General features: G+C 38.9%; 1 long non-coding RNA gene across 1 annotated transcript; it reads left to right on the top strand.

Moving 5' to 3' along the window:
- Window positions 1-212: 212 nt before the first annotated feature.
- LOC137200100 (uncharacterized) lies at window positions 213-5,195 on the top strand. Its single transcript, XR_010931911.1, has 2 exons — window positions 213-391; window positions 4,811-5,195. It is a non-coding gene; the product is annotated as an uncharacterized lncRNA (long non-coding RNA).
- The last annotated feature ends 12,049 nt before the right edge of the window (window positions 5,196-17,244 follow it).

Here is a 17,244-nt window from a genome sequence, read left to right on the forward strand (position 1 = left end):
AGCTCTCACTTAAATTAATGAGGTTTTATTCTTGACAGTTTGTAACTTTGTGTTTCTCATGTGTTGCTGTAATCCTGCTCAGGATGTTTTTACCCTGCACACCTATTCAGTGTTTAGTCTTATTAGCTTTGCCCTGTTTGTTGCCTGCCACACCCTGGTTGTCTTCATCGTTAACCAATCCTTGTGTTTCCCTCCTTTTCCAGTGCCTGTCACACTCCAGCTGTGTCTTGTTATATGATTAGTTCCTTGTGTATTTATACCTGTCTGTTCTTTGAGTTCTTTGTCACTTTGTGGTCAATGTATTCTGGTGTTTGCAGCTGTTATTTTTTTACTCCTCGTGTTTCAAGTCAGCCGGTTCTGTTTTTGTCTTCATCTGCCAGTAACCAGTCTGGTAGGTAAATAATTATTTTCTTCAGTTCCTGTTGCCTACTTGTTGTCTCTGCATTTGGGTCCACTAGCCTGTATAACCGTGATAAAAAAAATATTCTGATTTATAATACAGTGCGCACACACATCCCACCCCAATTTCCCTTTATAAATCAAAATCAACTCGAAAAAACAAGTGAGCTTCTTGTCCCACCCTTTCAACGCCCATAGTTGCTTATAAATAGTGAAACGCCCCTTATTAATATTAATCCATACTGACTACATGGAGATAATGATGGCAAATTCTGACAGAAAAGCTAAAAAAATAAATTTCACCCAGTGTCAAAATGAAGTGTGAAAGTTCCTGTTGGGGAGGTTGAAGCAAGAAAGAGGATATTGTTTGGTGGACACAGTGTGGGCATTACAAATGCCAAAAAGGCTTTAGAGTGGCAGCATGTGGCAGACACAGTGAATGCTGCTGGCTCAGAAGGTTGGACCCTCTCTGAAATAAAGTTGTCTGACATAAAAGTAGAAGCCAAAAGGCGCAGAGCCTTAGACAGACAGAGTGTTTGTGCCAGGGGCGGGGGAAAGAGGACATTGGAGCTCAACTCCCTTGATGAGCAACTCGCAGCAATAATAGGAGAGTCTCTTCTGAGTGGTGTAAGGACAAAGGTGGAGGTATGCAAGACACATCGGATGACCCAGGTACATTATTTGTATTCCCTTCTCTGAAAAGAGAGTATACCAAATGCATTCAAGTTGTGTTTAAACATTTATTTACACAAACAAATGAGACATTTTATATTGTTTTTAGTCGGTGTGTGTTCCAGCAGGGTCGGTGGTGTTTCAGCTGAGCAGGAGCTGAGTGCAACCAGCCCCGGCGTCTCGGCTGCACCTGGTGGTGCGTGTCAACCCTCCATTAGCCGTGTCCTCACAGATACGGTCCTACAAATGCAAAGAGACACCGTCGACTCTATTAACGAGGTTGCCAAGGAGTTAAAAAAATAAGACCTGCTTTATGTGACATAAGCTGTACACTGAATGATCTACTTAAAGGTCCAATGTGTAAGATTTAGTGGCATCTATATGTAGAAATGCATCAGACCAATTATACCTCTAACATGTCTGGCATAACAGGGCTAAAGGTTGGCTGAGAGATCCCTGACCTGTCAGACTATTCCCTTTGAAAAGCGGCGGTTGCCAGAAATCCGAGGGTTGTCAGGACTTGAAGTGGGACTGGCATAGCTTGGTTTCTGTGGGTGCCTCTCTGTAAAGCTGGACCCAATATAGCACAGAGATCCACAACAACAGCTCTTGGAAATCGGAACTGGCTCATAAGCCACTCATTGTCATTGGCCAGTAAATCTTGCCAGTCTCTGAAAATTCACTCTCTCCGAAGTCTTCCATTCGCCAAATTTTCCGACAGTGCCAAAGCAGACACTGTGTGTCATTACGTATTGCAATTTCACACCTTTTTACACCATTAACCATTTGATTGTATCTGAAAAACTACGAAATTACGTTAGGAATTACCCTGATTTGTAATTGACAATGAAAGGGCCGTTATCTCATTGATAATTCTGCGCAATGAACATGTGATAATAATATATGAAACTATGCAGTTGTATCTGCCCGACTGAGGCATCGAAAACTGCATCAGTTTTAATGCAATTTGTCCAACTGTTCACCTCATTTACGAGAATAAATTTCATTACATGCAAGTATTGTTAATTATAGATCCAATTAAATATGATTCCAGTTAAACTGTACATGTGAGAGGTAATATTTCAATTTATTTCACACAGTGGCATCAATTTCAAACCATTTCTCGAATCCTTCTGCCATCTGAGTCACAGTTTCTCATTTCTCCAATTTATGTGCGTACACATGGATCAAAGTTTCCATGGAGGACCTCACATTATTCTCCCTTCAAGTTTTTTTTTTTTTATAAATTCCAAAGTTTGCTTAAAAAGTGGTATTGCAGGGTTGCGAGAACAAGCTCCAATAACTTGGCTTTGAAATACTTTTCCTTTGTTACCTTCTATCCTTGTTGCAGTCATGCAGTGTCCCTCCTACACTGCTGCTTGTCACAATACATTTAGATCAATATTTCCTTTCAGTTCCACATTCTCTCACTGATTTGCTAAACATTAGAGGCTCTCGTTTTTTTTCATGGGTCAGAATTCAATAAAGGTGAACCTTGACCTGCAAATCTGCTGTTATCCTATCTCTAACATATTCTGTAAGTACATTCTCTGGAAAAGGTCAACTGTTGTCACCATGATGGTCAAGATATGCCTCTTTTGCTTTGATTACTCTTAAAGTAAATCATAAAAACTGAAGGATGAACAGCCAAAGCTTTTCATGACCTTGAAGCCGGCTGAATCAAACTTAATTTGTTCTTTGCAGTTTCACATACCGCCTTTAGAAGAAGTGCTCACAGAGTCTCAGTGGGGGTTTGATAAGGTTCTTCATAGACACCATTTACTCAGTCATTACTCCATGAAGACCAGATGTACTGTATAAACTGCACACATTGGTGATTATAAAAAGAGGAAACATCAAAGAGGGAATTGTTTGTTTGTATGCTTAATTTTTCTCAGCATTTCATTGTAGCTTATGTGTAACGTCTCAAAAGAATTTTATATATTTAGCATTTAACTACATGGCTTCATCAACAAGAAATACTTTAACTCTAGCACAGTGGTTTATGTATTACTATCATCTGTACGGCAACATGAGAATAATAATTCTGCTCATATTGGCTCATTAATGAGACTTAATGAAGTGTGCTCAGTCAAAAGGATATTGTGGTTCACAATATGCACACTAGTGTATGTATAATAGCTTTGTGTAACAGCACAATGGCTTTTTTGGCACAGTTGATGTGTGTCCAAACTTCAGGGAGTTTGCCAAGTGTCAGGAAGCAACAGCGTTAATCCCTAGTGACATAATTGAATGCCATGTTAGGAAACTGTGTCGGAGAACATAATTTAGGGAAAACTAAAGGCAAATATGTTGTTGGTCCATGACCTTGAGACCAACACATAGAAGAGTTTTTCGGATCTGAAACTACTCTCAGTAAGACAAAAAAAATACTGTTGAAAAATCAATGTTTCATGATGTGACAATGTTATGGTAAAGCTTTGGTTAGGTTTAGGCACAAAAATGACTTGGTTAGGTTTGGGTAAAGATAATGGGTTTGGGTTAAAATAATTACTTTGCTTAGGTTATGGGACCTTCGTTGTCATGGTTACAATAACAACCACATGGTTAAGGTTGGGGGATGATTGTAGCAATTGAACAGGGATCTCCTGTGTTAAAGTGCAGTGTTTTGTTGACCTGTCCGTCCACCTCCACCTCCTCACTGACCTTTTGACTCTAATAATAAGATTTCCTGATTTTGTCCTTTGCTCTCATCATATTTTCTAAGGCCACTAGAGGCTTTGTCACTTGAATGTGAACATGTCCTTTTGGGACACTTGCTGAAACAACTGATTCCATCTTTCTTGGGAAGAGCGTTTCCTTGGATTACTGGTTTGAAGTTAGCTAGCTATGTTAGCCAAAATTTTGGCACAGCTTTGTGTACTGCTCTTACAAACATCATCACCTGCAGTTGGCCAACAGTAGGAAAATAAAACTAAGTTCTGTTTTTCTGTGATCTCCTGTTTTATTCGTGTTGTTGTTGTTGTGGCAATGCGACAAGCCAATCTCTATCCATCCAGAAATAAAAACAATCCTTTCAGTTACATCACATGATCTTCATCAGCAGATGGAGTTTGCCCAGTTGCTATGGTAATGGAACATTTTTAAGGACTTTTCATTCATGTTGAGTTTACGATGTTCATTCTTGACCTTTGAGAAAACAGTTGGAACAACTTTGTGTCACATCATGCCACATCGTGTTACATTGTGTCATGACAAATGGCGTAATTCATTTTTAAATTCATGTGACAATCAGTGACTGTGATCTATCTTCTATCTTCACTACATTAACATGTTAGGAAAGAAACTTCTTATTTACATATTATATTTACATATATTATTTACAGCATGTAATGTTTCTGTCCTGCTGTTTGGTAGCCGACTCCTGAGGAAATATGTGGGTCTTTTGGGGTCTCTGCACATATGGATGAATTTGCATGAATCTAAAATTGCTGATGCTGTGATTATGTGTGTACTTACAAAAAAAGGGGGAATTACACAGAACAGGATTAGCAGTTTAGCTAAATAACCTTAAAAAATGATACATCTTCTGGAGTTTTGTTTATCAGCTGTAAACATCTGCGGGCGTGGCTGAATGATATCCTGAAACCTAATATTTGAGTTTTTTTGTATTACAAATTCAAATCAATATCACTGAGATATCCTGTAGCCTACTCTTTTCAATGTTTATTTGGATAGCTCTCTAATCTCTCTCTTTCCTCCTATCTCATTGTTGCAGTTTGCACGCAGCCCCATCTGGCGAGAAATCATGGAGTGTCACTAAATGAACAGACGTCAAGTCGCAGCGAGTGTACAGATATTGACATGCGGCATTATGTTTGAAACCAGTTCAACAGGACTCTAATATTGTTCAAGCTTGATTTCATTTCCAGTATACTGCTGCCTTCAGGAGAGAGCAATGCTGCTTATTAGCTTTAACTGCATGTCCAAACCTGCTTGGGCATGCGTGTGTCCACATATTTGATGCTAATTGTGTAAAAAAGGCCCGTGAGAATATCAAGACACATCATATCCTTCAATTTTAAGTGTTTAAGGACGGTCTCTGTGATGAAACGGTAACCAGAATTTGAAAACATTTCAAGTACAATAAATAAAAATGTCTTTTTCCATCCAAAAAAAAAAAAAAAAAAAGCAAATGAAGTAATATTTCCCCAGTATTTCATCTACATAATGTCTTCACTACACATCATGAGTCACATTCAATCTCAAGACATGAACTCATAAGCCTGTTATGCACCGCCACCCGCAGAGCTCTTCAATTAATTTTGGCATCTTTTGCAAAATCACATCACTAACATTAAATATGAACAGATACGCAGTTAAAGAAGTGAACACAGCGTCGAGCCATCCTCCATTTCCTTCATGATAACACCACAATTTCCTTCCCTAAAATGAATCCAACACAGAGAATCACCTACAGTGTCATTTTCTCTGCATGATCACACAGATTTTCCTATTGCATTTTTTTTTTTTTTTTTTTTTTTTTTGCAGAAAATGTATCAGTTTATCTTTGCCATGTAGTGGAACTTCTTCACCAGTGATGCCGCTGTCAGCAGTGCAAACAAAAAGCTGATTACAGAGCAGAATTATCTAGATTGCCTGTCTCTCTTTGCATCCAGAGATATCATAGCACCAAAGAACAGAGAAAGGTACTTGCCTTGCACAAACTTGTTTATAAGATAATATCTTTTACGATAAGTCCCCATTCCCAAGCTCCGCCCCAAACAATATAAATGTATATGAGGGAAAACTAGGCCAAGCCTGAATCAGAATTTCAATAGAGCACATTTTTGTTTAGACTTGCAATTTCGGCAGTAAGCACCACCACACCCAGAATATCAATCAAAAGCTGTTACTCTGTCTCTGAGATGTGTTTTGAGAAAGACACCACCCTGCTCAGTGGAAGTGGCACCGAGGAAAATATCTACAGTAATCACAACCAGAGGCAAATGTCACAGATTGTTACTTTTTTTTTTCCCCTCTACATGAATTATTCCTCTGATATGAAGTGCTGGAAACTCTGTCACCTTTCTCTCCCCCACGTTGCTATCAACACTTCGACATTTCCGAGACCTCCGCGACCTCTCCATACATTAAACAGCAACATTAACTGCTGCTCTGCTTGCCGATTCACTCGCCCCCGTTTTATTGGAATGATGCTGAGAGATATTTGGCGGCAGAGGCTGAAAATAGAAAGTGGGTGACGATGGATCGTAAAGTATTTGGTTTATTGGACTTAATGGAGCTCAGTTTATAGGTAGAATAGTGAACCATTGAAACAGGAGTGTCGGCGGCGTGTCGTACTTACCATAAAGCCCTCATCTCCCCTCAGAGCGCTGCATAAATGCAACCTGGAGGCTTAGTTAGTCGTATGTTGGAAAAAGAATAATGAATGAGAATCCTGTGAAACGAGAGAGAAATGAGGGGTCGGCGGCATAATGAGTTCAAATTGAGGTGCTCTGACTATTCAGAGTCAGAATTCAGCTGCTCAACGTGCAAGAGTTGTTGTCATTTAATTGCTGTGTTTTTCTTCCTTTCAAAGGAAGTGAAAGCATCTTAAGATGTCAAAGAATTATTTTTAGGATGCAAGAACAGACCGCTGTGCCGGCTCCACTTCCAAGCGCTCTTTTCCTGGGGTACCGGCCAGAACTCGACAGACATACCTGCCACCTATGGTTTCCTTAGCTTGAATGAAACAAACAGAAAAGCTTTATAGGTTCACAGAGATGTAAGAATGTTAAATTGGCAGGCTGCACAGGTTGGCCTGCAACCCCTCAGAAGCACATTTTAGCCCTTACAGCTGATTGACTCCCTGCTCTGCCTCATTAGTGAGTTCGGAGAGGAAAGTTTCACACAGGTGGGGTGGGCAGGGAGTTTCATAGAGCATGAAGGCCAAATACACCGCTTCCCATGACAATACCAAGGACAGTGTTCTGCCGAGCACGGAACCATAGCAGAGACACTGGCTCATCTAAAATGCTGTTTCACATAATGGGAGGGAGCTGAAAACAAATAAACCAACCTGATAATGAGGCTTTCCCTCAATTTCTCTGACATTTTTTTCCAATAATCGGTGCTTTTTAATAGACAACAAAAATCTGTGGGGCTCAGAGTCTAATTTGTTTGGTAATTGTTGGCTGAGCACAGAGTGAGCTAACCACAGTGTTTTGTCAATAGCTATTAAAGTTCTTAGAAATATAGTAAACTAGCTATTCATTACAGTATGCACTACTCTCATAATTCAACTGCTGACGTAAGAGGAAAGTTACAGTACGAAGTAGTGGATGTTTTCACAGTAAGAGCGTTGGTTGCTGCCCACTGAAAACCCATTGTTGGAGGATTTTTACATTTTCAGAGAGGTTGAAGGATACATGCTTCTTCATGGGTTGAAAGAAAATCCACCTCTTCTTACTTTGATTTTAAAAAAATGTATTGTAACTCAGGTTAAAACAATCTAGTAATCTGTCTCGGCGACTACAAGTGAAAAAAAATATGTTTAATAGCATTTTTGTTGCTGTATTTCAGTGTGAAGTAAGTATTCATTACATGTTGAAATAAAATCTTTGAAATGCTTATAAAAACAACAGTTTTATGTAACCTGTATGTCCATAAAAAAATGTGTTTATTCTAATCTAACCCAGTCTTTTAAACAGCAAATCATCTGTTACTGTGCTTACTGTGAAGGCTGTTTTCCCCTTTGTGAAAGGGTTGATGGTTTTCAATAGTGAGTGATGTAGTAATGTTTCTGATAAAAAAAAACATTTTGCAGTGTGTTCTCAGTGAATGTGAGGTGTCTGCAGACATGTCAGACGTGTTTTTCAGAGAAAAAAAGGACACAAATCAAACTTATTTACACAAAGGAAGCACAAAATCACACCTTAAGTTGCAACACCAGACTGCATTTATGTGTGTGCATGCGCGTGCACGTGTGTGTGTGTGTTTGTATTTCCTGCCTATGAAAGGCTGTTGTATGCAGCTGTGCCATGCAGCTGTAATATATTCAAAGCAGTCACTCTGTACAGAGGTTTATTCAATTAGCTATAATTCTGATGCTTTGCTAATTAGTGAGGAAAAATAATTATACTCAGATGACATCCTTTGGGGACACCTTTCCAGTCGGCTTCATCGCAGATGCGCGAATTAAAAAAAGATACAACCCGGAACGCACCTAAAATCTCAATCATCCCCCGTGAATCGGTGGCGAGAAACAGGTGGACATGAGCAAATTATATCATGCCCTCTTCTGCTGTAGTTAGTCTGTCTGTGAAGGGTAGAACCTGTGATGTTTCACCTACTCTCAGCTGCTTTGCATTTTAAGAGCTTGTTAGCTACTGTTTGGAAAAATGATGATGCATTTTCTCACAAAATGACTGATAGTAAAAAAAAAAAAAAAAGAGGAGAAATTACAGCGCTTTTCATGAGATAGTATGTGACTGATGACCTTGGCTGACAAAACGCTTTTAAGAAATGATTAATTTGTCTTTTCGAGGTGTTAAATGATGGACTTCATGGCTTGACTTTCGTCTTTAATGCGAGGCACCGCTCAGAAAAAGAACTTCTTTAGAAAAACTCAAATTTGTTATCGTCTGCACAAGAAAAGAAAGAAGGCTGATGGTGGTTAATGCTGACATTTATGGAGATAATGCTGATTCATGCAGTTCTGACAGAAAGGTTGACAGTCAAATAAAGGAGGAGTTTTCAAAATGAGATATGGACTGTTTGAAAAAAGTGACATCAGTTTTTGCTTATGTAAAAGTAATAATCAGCTGGTTTACAGACTAAAACAGAAGTAATAATAATAATAATGATAATAATAATCATGATCACACTCGTAAGACTTTATGATTAGACACACGAGGTGTTTTTTATCAGTTCTAACAGTCAGTCGGTCCTTTGCTTCATCATCCATCCACCTCTTTTTTTTTGGGAGGGTTGTTAAATTTGGGCCTAATTGTGAGACAGCAGCCAGCACAATAAATACAAAGAGGTTCTGACAGAGGTAGGAGGTAAAGTGGAGAATAGATTGGACACTGCTGGGTCCAAGCTCACACTGCTGAGAACAAAATAGAGGCCCCTCTCAGTAATGGTGACTGGGGAAAATGGTGCTTGTGAAATAAAGGGAATGTTGGTTTGTGCTGACTTCTTCTGCTGGAGCTGTTTTATTGTTGATCATAACATCGAGCCATAATAAGTTTCTCAATTCCCAGTATGAGTTAGATACTTTTTTTAAAGTTTTTAATGTATTTAACCTTTATTTAACCTGGTGTAAGTCCTACTGAAGTCGGATCAAGACCTGGCTGAGACAAAAAGTTCTCTACTCTGAAATAATAAAACTTACACTATTTTCTGCGTTATGTTTCTGTCCTGAACACACAAGCAAAACATCAGTGAAGCAGACAAAACAATCATAAAGGCCCAATCACACCAGCAAAACGGCACAGCGAAGTTCATCCACGTGTAACCGAGTCAGACAGAAAAGTCCTGATATCTTTTTTTCTATTTTCTCAGTAATGCACAGACAGAGGAAGGTTAAATAAAAGACGGTGCAACACAGCTAATAAACTACAATAGCTTACTCTCCATTACTCTCCGTTCCCTCAAAGGCCAGAACTGTGAACACATTCATTGAAATTAATTGATTTTGATTTTTGATTTTGTGGCAAACTTTTGCTATTTTAAATGCTGGTGTGACTGGACCCTTAAACAGATAAAACAATCCTAAAGAAGGACAGGAGTATAAACACTTGAATCTAAAAATCTCATGAGCATAAGTAATTATGAATAAAGTCGTTCACCATACAACCAACTTACACTGGTTTTCATATCAATTCCTGCTGACTATCACAAGAGCTGGAACAAAAAACATAACAACATCCAAACAAAATCCATAAAAAATGTCATTTTTTTAATTTACAGTCAGAAGTGAAAATGGGAAGAGTACATAAATAAAGCCTGCTTGTGTTTTCTGATTTTGAGTGCAGCTTTCTGTCTGATTGAGAACATCGTGGGCACGCGTCTTCTTATGTGAAGATGCAGTAGGTCAGTACCTCTAAACTGCCTCTTGCTTACTGCAGTAAAACACCACTGTGTAGTCTGTTGTTTCTGCTGCTGTCAAAAGAAGTTTTTCTCTACTTTATTGTTCAAGGTGCCTTACCACAGCCGTGGCCTGACTACAGCATCGTTTTGTTGAGAGTTTGGCAGCAAACTGAACACTAAACCTGTTGTTTTGAAGCATGTGCAGTACAGTTAATGCCGATCTGTTTCTGTTAAAACATGATGTGGATTACAGTGTCTGCGCTTAATGAACTAGATTGAAATGTAAATGTGACTCACTTGAAAGCAGCTGTTTAATGATGAGTCTGTTTGTACTTCTGCTTTAACGAGGACGTTGAGTTAAATGACCTTGAATCGAGGCAGTGTGATGGAAACTAAAGCCCGAATGCTGTTGGACATAATTTCCTTTTTGAACACTGCCAATTTTGTATCTTAGCATTTCAACACATATTTCAGATCCTTTTTCTTTTAAAAAAAGAAAAAATCTAATTCATGCAGCTGTGTGACATTTACCAGCCTTATTGTTAAGACACAAATAAGCAACCGTGTCAACTATGTCAATTATAACCACAACAGAGAGAAGCCTTTCATTACAACCCAAACCACCGTCTTGAAGGTGGCTCTCCGTGAAAATAAAAGAGCAAAAGCGTGGGTTGTTTGTCTCACTAATGTCACTCATTTTACTTTTAAAGCAGATGCATTTTGGAAAATATGCTCTTGAACTGAACCTGCCTCGGTTAATGGAAGCTGTGCTGTTGGAGGTGGAGGGCTGCAGCCCTCCAGGGATCCTTGATAAAAAGCCATTAGTCTCCTGTGGGCAATACCTGGTACTTTACAGTATATAATGGACTTAACATGCCAGTCGTGTAGCTTTGTATTTTGTATTTTATCATCGTATTGGGATTAATCCCTAAAGGCTGATAGATGCTAAATGAATATTTATGACCTCAAACAGTGAGGGTGAGTACAGTAAACACACACAAACCACAACCTCCTGTTTCGCCACAGCGTGTGAAGATGTGCGCATTTCAAACTGGCCAACACAATCAAACCTTCATAACATACTTTTAACCAAAGCACTTAACTGTAACATGAGTTTATAGATTTTTTTGATGGGTAAAACGACGACCACTGTATCACATTAATACTGTGAGCAACGTTGGTCTGTGCTTAGCAACTGTAAACCATGTCAGAGGTTTGCCACAGTTTTGAACAGGCTAATCATGTATTTTCTATTGATTTTCATAAGGTTATATAGCTTTGATGAGCATCCAGCCTAGTTGGCAAGTGCTAAAAAGGTAGCATTAATTAAAACTAAACAGGTGAAACATCTCAGTAAAATGACATCGGAGTTTATCATCAGCATGACTGATGGTTACAGGAACTAACCTCAAAAACTACTGTTAATGAAATTTGCCTGTGATGCTCCCGGTCTCTAGAGGCTGATTTCTAATCACCTGTGTGATTCATTAAAGAATAATTACACAGTCATTTTTATCTATTTATTTTTTTGCACTTTACATATAATCACATATGATAATACAGGTGATTTTTCCAACAATACACATATTGTGTGTAAAAACTGCTTTTTCTGCTCAGAATTAGCTTCTATGAGTCTGCTTGGATTTGAAAGTTCAGTTCGGCAAAGTTCTTTAGTCCCTCCTTTACTGTGGGCATAATAGACAAGACTCTGAGGTCTGTTTCCAATGTCAGATACCATGCCGAGTAAAAATGGCAGACACACACTACAAACCTCTCGTAGTAGAGCCACTAGTCCAACTACAACACAGGTACCCACACACCCCTCAGAGGGCCATAAAGGTGCTTCTCATGACAGAGTCTGACAGTAGCTCATCGCAGTAATGGCTCATTAGTACTCACTTTATTATTATCCATAAAATGAGTGTAAATGATTGACAGCGTGCAGGATTATTTGATCTCCTCTCAGTCAAGAGTTTCTGATTTCACACCCCTGTTAAACAACCAACAATTAATTTTATTATCAAGTTAATCTGCCGATTATTTTCTTGATTATTGGTTAATACCAAAACAATTCAGAAAGTAGTGAAAATTTTCCATCACAATTCCCCAGAGTCCAAGGGGACTTATTGAAGTTTTAGTTTTTTTCCAACCAACTGTTAGATATTCAGTTTAACTCTGCAAAGACAAAAACAGAGACAACTGAGAATCTGGTACCAGCAAATGTTCTGCACTTCTGCTTGAAAAATTAAGGAATAGATAATTCACTAATGAAACTAATTGCTAATTGAATGTTCTGTCAATCGACCAATTGAGTATAAGCATCTGATGTTTCAGCTCTAGTAACCTGCAGCAGGCTAAAATGTCACATATCTTATAATCTAAAAAGCATGACGCCACAAAATTTGCTTTTCAAGTTTATACAGATGGTTTAATCCCTTTGATTTTGTGAACTCTTGTCGATCTTTCCTCTAGTGCCACACTCTGATATTTACATTTCAGCCCCACCAGTGATGCGGCTCAAAGCACTGAACAACTGTCAGTATATAATTTGTTCCATGCAACAGTTTTGCATTATGGGTTGTAAAAAGAGCAACTTATAAATGAGTGTAATCTTCCTGTGTATTTTCCCCTTCACCAGATAAAACTATTGTTTCCCACTGAGGGAAATAAGAAAGCATGGCAGTCTGATTGGCTCTTGACATCTGATGACAACAAAAATTTCTACTGTGACTTTCCTGCGATAACAAGATTCATGAGCATCCAGTCATTGCCTAAATGTCCTTGTTTGTTCGTCTGTGTCAATGAAAAGACTTTAGTGATTTTTTGATTGTTCTACTTGCAGTGTAAACACAGAGTTCATGTCGTTCTCCTGCTGTCTGCTGAGCTGCACGGAAAATTTAGTTTCCACCCATGGAAAGTGTTAGTGTCACACTCTGCCCATTGAGATTTACACGACCACAGAATAACCTGACAGCGCTTTAGATTTGCATTAAAGTCTTTCTGGTGTCATTTTAAGAATCTGGAATGGCTTTCATCCAAATTCTGAAACCCTCCCACATGACTATGTCTGTTTTGTGATTTAGGGAACTTCTTAAAAAAGATATTTCTGCAATGCAGTTCAAACCATCGAGCTAACTCGCTCTTTTTAACATCAGCCGTTTGCTGGGGTTGCACAAAATTGCAAATCAGCAGCTGGTGACACTCTCCGTCATGTTTGCAATGAGAAAGAGAATGAAGCGAGAGAAGAGAGGAAGCAGAAACAGTATCTAACACCTGCAAATGGAAACTGTCACAGCTTGATAACAAACCTAGAGGAGGTTGAGCAGAATAAACACTAAGCTCTCTAGTGTTGCTGCTTAATGAGGTTTTCACTGGCAGTCGTGAGCGCGACTCAAACGGCGAACCGGCTCCTGCGACCCCTGCGAGGATCTGTAAGTCTTAGCGGCCATACATGTCATTCCTCACAATGACCGAGATCCTATAGAATATCATAAAAGGAGTCACCGCCATGGCTGGGTGCTCGGCTCTGTCTTTGATTTAGTGCGGGGAGATGGCCAGAGACACTGACGCAGCCTTGCATGACCGGAGGCAAATGAAACAGGAAACTGACCGCCACGTCTTCTCAAGGGTGTCTGAGAGGGTGGGAGGAGGGTAGAGGTTGGGTGGGCAAGGGGTGATAGGGGTGGAGGGGGGATTATATTTACTAATGAGGACATATGTGCATTCCCCTATGCCCGTACAAACAGATGAGACAGAGAGAGAAAAAAAAACAGTAATCTAGTTGTGCACCTGAACTTGCATGTACTTCAATACAGACCTGGATAGCAAGAGTGTTTGCTATCTATAGTAACTGACTGGCTGTAGATACATGATCTAGGGATAACTGTATTGTAAAGATACAGTAGATAAATATGCAGTGCATAGAATTATAAAATAATATACAGCTAGCTGAATAGCTAAACATGGAGCTAGCTTTATCTATTTATTATCAATGGATAAATGCTCTCTGGATAAAGAAAGATACATGAGAAAGAAAGAAACTAACTGGATTATCTGAGAAACCCAAATGCATGCAATCAATTGTAATATTTTTTTTTATTCTAGTGCAGCAACTGATCTTTTTTTTGGTGTTGCTTTAAGATATCCATGCTAAATTCCTGGGCAACTCCACTGGGAACAAGTTAAATTATCTAAATAGTTTCTTGTAAAATGAAAAGTCTCACAGGCTATCCACCATCCATATATTTATTATCAATAAATATAGATGAATCCAGGTTGCAGGTGGAAGTAGTCCAGTCACCATTACATCTGTGCACCACACTTGTAAACTGCATTTAACAATGTAATTTATGTATAGGAATCTGCAGTAAAAGCAGCTATATGTTGAAACTATAGTTATCATATGCCATTAAAATACAAGTTATAATCTACTAAACCATTTTTTTTTCAGTGTAATTGAACTGCTTGTCCAGTTTTTACAGACAGCTCTTTACTGTGCTTTGAGCTGCTCTGTTATCAGATGCTGTAGCAAGAAACTGAGACTCTGGAAAAAACAAGAAGCATAAGTCAAGCCTCTGCTCCATGAAATCAGTTTTACTTTCAGATATCTCCATTAAATCTTCATGTTTTGATCACATTCTGTCTGAGACCGAGGGATCTGCCTACACGGGGCCGATGGGGAGCTGCCAACCAACTGATCTCTGTTACTGAAACTCAGCACTACGTTTCCTTGCCAAAATTCCACTTTTTCAGTATCATGTGTTTCTAATCTTTTATTAGCTTGAATTATGCTTTTATTCTGATTAAAATCCAATAAATTATGGAATCTGGTGAATTAAGTAATAAGATAGCAACTAATTCCTGCTGGGTTTAATTAGTTAAATTACTCCACACAGCACTTTTTACATCCAGACTGTGGAGGTCAGACAGAGGCGGTATGTTCGTGTTATTTTTTTTTTCACAAAGTCTGTGTCATAATTAATTTCAGACTAATTATTAGCGACTGAATAACTTCCACATTCACACAGACTACCTTCATCTGTCGGGGAGGACGACTGCTGACTGTGATTAACTCAAACGTCTCTGCTTCCACTCTCTGTGTAAATGTGTTCAGTTGCTTTAGAGCTCAGTCACCTGCTGTATTTGTCTATAGATTACTAATAGGTAGCTAATGCTAGCTAGATATCCAGATAGTTGTTACTAGATAATAGATATACAGTATGGATGGTGGATGGCCTTCAAGACTTTTCATTTAACATTTATAATTTCATTTAGTTTCCCAAGAATCTTCTAGAAATTACTGTGACTATCTTAAAGCAACATCAAAAAAAGACCGGTTGCTGCACTAGAATCAACAAAATAACAATGTATTGCATGCATTTGGATTTGTCAAATAATCTCATATTGTCACATTTTACAGTTTAAAAAACATCTCATATGGCAAAATAAATTGTAACAGTGGATGTATGAAAATCAGTTCTCAACCGGTTCCTGTTTTAGACCAAATGTTTTCCCCCCCTCATGTGTGCAGCATCTTGACTCTTTCAGATTAGAAAGTATCATATTTCCCTGCTGACTTTGATCCTGTCGGAGTGGCTCATGATCCAACCTCTGGGTCATGACTCACCTGTTGAGAAAACACTTCAGTCCATTAATGCTCCCACCAACATTTCACCCGCAACACTTGGTACACACGGGTCCGTATGAAAAGCATTATTAATGTATGCATGATCAAGGAGCGAGATTGGTTGCAAATGGAGGAGAAAAGGCTGGAGAAAGAGAGGTCTGTGAATTTATCTGGGCTGCAGATTAGATGGCATGTGAGAAACCAGTTATGTGGTGGTTTTTTACTTTTACATTTTAAAAAATCTGGAAATAATGATAAATGATGGCCAACATTTCTGGATGACACGCAGACACTCTGCTGAAGTGTCTGTATGTCCTGCATTTGAGCCTTTTAACTGAGGCTCTTAACAAGAATGACTTTGAGTGATTTAACAGTTAGTAGTTTTGAGTGTTTCTCAAGGACACTTTGGATAGTGTGCCTCTTCTGGGGATCTAACCTGTGATCTTTTAATTACAGGACATCTTTGTGAGTGCTAGGCTACCCTGCCACCTTTAACTCATTGTGCAGTTCGCTTTTCACCAAGTCCATAATCCATTTAGGTATGGGAGGCACGAGCTTCATTACAAATGAAATGGTCCATGCACATCGGAGGGGGGGAGGAGGGGGGAGGAGAGGGGAGTGTCATATTAGCAAAGTGGACTTATATTATACGCTGTCATTTCTCTGCCTTGAGATGTACTTTGACATTGACAGAAAAAGCCTTCGCCTTCATGGTTCTGTAAGTGGTCCGACTCTATTATATGCAGCGCTGACACTTGAACCACAATATGCCAAAAGTGCACAAGGATGATTTTCCAACAGTTTGACTATGACCAAATGCTGTTAAATTGACATTTGGTTGATGCTTCCCTCCAAAGACTTTTACGGGGCTCAAGCATCAGTGGTAAGAATCCGAGTCCCCGGCAGTGCATATTCACTTCAAGCGTGTTTGAAGCAATTTATTCAAAGTCTGTGTTTCCTCCTTTAGTTTGGATCAGTTGGACAGGTGAGAAGAATGCCATTCAAACAGTGCAGGTCACTAGTCAGACAATGTAATACAAATCAACAGCAGGAAATAAGACCAAAGTGCAGTCAGTTTTATGGGTATTAGAGGACACATGCTGATATCTTACAGCAAGCAGATTCTGGAGAGAATAAAACGAACTGAGGGCAGTGTGGAGGGACGCTCAAATTCAACTATTTCTTCATGTGTTCTTAACCTCTTAAACTCATGATTTCCCCTAGAATTCCCCCTTCATGCTTCTTTACATTTAGAAAAAATACCAAAACAGAAGAATATTTCCAGTGTACAACAGTATTTCATATATCTGTATCCGCTCATTACACCTACTGTATATAACGCTGACAGTAAGTGAAGTATTCAGACCCAAGATACTGTGTTTTTATGGCTGCAGCTTTACATCAAATTTAAATATTTTAATTTTATGCACATTTTCCTGGAATTCAGCCTGACATATTCGTATCCTCATCCAAATCTGGGGATCTCCAAG

This window comes from Thunnus thynnus, chromosome 16 (assembly GCF_963924715.1).
Source record: "Thunnus thynnus chromosome 16, fThuThy2.1, whole genome shotgun sequence".
In the NCBI taxonomy this organism is placed as follows: domain Eukaryota; kingdom Metazoa; phylum Chordata; class Actinopteri; order Scombriformes; family Scombridae; genus Thunnus; species Thunnus thynnus.